Source organism: Penaeus monodon, chromosome 10 (assembly GCF_015228065.2).
Source record: "Penaeus monodon isolate SGIC_2016 chromosome 10, NSTDA_Pmon_1, whole genome shotgun sequence".
In the NCBI taxonomy this organism is placed as follows: domain Eukaryota; kingdom Metazoa; phylum Arthropoda; class Malacostraca; order Decapoda; family Penaeidae; genus Penaeus; species Penaeus monodon.
In genome coordinates this window covers 46,889,446-46,891,945 of record NC_051395.1, presented here as the reverse complement: position 1 = coordinate 46,891,945, position 2,500 = coordinate 46,889,446, and the positions used below count along the sequence as shown (strand labels likewise).

Below are 2,500 nucleotides of genomic sequence, written 5' to 3'. Positions count from 1 at the left end.
GAAGAATACAGGTGCTCATGGTGTAGTGGTTATCACATCTGTCTAACACGCAGAAGGTCCCAGGTTCGAGCCCTGGTGAGCACAGATTTTTAACCGTCAAAAACGTACCTTAATGCAATTTATCTATGATTTTACCATCCTCCAGCATTCTCGCAATCAAAAAAGTCTATTTGCACCATATAAAGCGCATGTAATCACAGCTGATATATTCGTGAATCATCCCGCCAGCATATCAGGTTTGCGTGCCAAACCGTAGTGAAGATGCGGATACAAGAAAATCCGCACCGGCGACCCATGATGAAATGCCAGTTGAAGAAAAAAAAAAAAAGTGAATAGTATATCCCCGATTCTCCTCTCTAGGTAAAATATTCTTAGATGTATATGAGGTACAACTATATATCCTGTGAGAAGTTGATCCTGTCGGAAATCTTGATACTCGTAATGTTGTTCTTAAATATTCGTTAAAACATCAAAGCTTCCTCCTTTGTGGTAATGTAAAGATAATAAGACGACAGATGATACGTGTTTTTTTTTTTTTTCATTATTTATTTTATTTATTTATCTATTTATTTTTTTGTGAAATGTATGTTATTCAGGACGGCTGTTATGTTCACCAAGATGTGCTCATGATGTAGTGGTTATCACATCTTTCTAACACACGGAAGGTCCCAGGTTCGAGCCCTGGTGAGCACAGATTTTAGCCATGAAAACTGTATCAATATACTTACCAACGTTTTCGTGGTACAAAGTCTACGGGACAAGACGCCTCGTTTTAAAAGGCTTATAGGTTATCCTAGCAGCCGGTAGAAACTGCTGCTTAATAATTAATTTATTTTCCTATTTATTCTTTTACTCAGGCTTCATCTTATTTTATCCAATCTTCATTCTTGCTCTCATCACAGAATGCGAGGGTGAAAATATTTGCTATAAACTTTTAGAAAGATTCTTGTGGAAATATTGGAATTCTTAGCTAGTCTACATTTCAAGTCATCCTTAAATGTTCGTGAAAATGTTTGTTAATAAATGACAGGGCTGGATGCTGCTCAGGATAAACAAAGAGATTAGATGGCAGTTCGAGCACGTAATACATGTATCAGAATTATCCAGTCTTTTATGTTGACAATCTAATTTACGTTACTGATTAATGTACTTATGTATGATTGTCAATCTTAGCAATAATGATGTTAATAACAATTATAATGGTGATACGATCATGGTGATGGTTATGATAATAGTAACGATGAAGATGAAGATGAAGATGGAGATAGAGATGGAGAGGGAGATGAAGATGAAGAAGATAACAGTATGAAGTGATGAAGATGATTATGATGATAATGATGATAATGATATTGATGACGATGGCGATGGCGATGACGATGACGATTGAACTGATGGGGATGATGACAATGACGAAGACGATGACGATGGCTATGATGATGCTGATAACGTTAATACTAATGGAATGATGTTATCAGTATTAGTGATACTAATGATAAAGGTTGATTATACCACTACTCCTACTACTAATGATAATAATACACTCTGACTCCATCATCTCCCTTAAGCTATGTGCATATGCAGAGGACTGGCATGTTGATTATCTGCCCCAAGAGTCTATTACGAAACCCATACATTAATGGTTCCCTTAATGTTTGGCGTGAAGACGGTCAACACCAACTACTTTTTACTAATCTTTGTATTCCACTGGATATTATTGATATTTCAAAGAGAGCGTGAGAGAAAGGGCGAGAACTAGAGAGGGAGATAGACAGATAGATAGATATATAGAGGAAAAGGATTAAATGTGTTTAATTGAACAGTCAGATGTGCAAGACGCGACCTTATCGCTCTCTCATTATCTTTCTCTGTTACACGTGTAGGTGGTTATCACTTCTATCTAACACACAGAAGGTCCCAGGTTCGATCCCTTGTGAGGACATTTCCAAAAATAATGAGGTTTGGATGAGCTTAAATACTTATTTCTTCACACACACACACACACACACACACACACACACACACACACACACACACACACACCACACGCACAAATACAAATATAGTTGATGTTGATTTTCTTTTTTCTTCTTCTTCTTGTTTTTATACAGGGCCAATGATTTGGAAATTATAGATTTTAAGGACCAAGTGAAACCCATGAGCACAAGGAAAAGAAAAAGAGAAAGTAGCCAGCATTCCCCTTGCGTTTTTTTGTTTTTGTTTTTTTTGTGGCATATTTCTTCTTACGCGAAGGAAAGAGAAAGATATTTGTCCTCCCTCTGCCGGCTGCTTTGAGGCTTCCCCTGCCCCCTCCCTGTGGAAGATCATGCTAGTGCCAACAAATCTATTAAGTGGCTTCACTCTCTCTCATAGTCTTTTCTTTAGGTTTTAATGTCAACTTAGCACTTGAACTCATCCCAAGGCATCAATGAGAAAGATCTAGCTTCATGCCCTATATATTAAACTCTGGCAGAGGGAGTATCTGTGGACTAATGCCCTGACT

At 37.5% G+C, this 2,500-nt stretch overlaps 1 non-coding gene across 1 annotated transcript; it reads left to right on the top strand.

The window, feature by feature from the left end:
• Positions 1-11: 11 nt before the first annotated feature.
• On the top strand, positions 12-84 carry Trnav-aac. Its single transcript has one exon. It is a non-coding gene; the product is annotated as a tRNA-Val (tRNA).
• Positions 85-2,500: the final 2,416 nt, after the last annotated feature.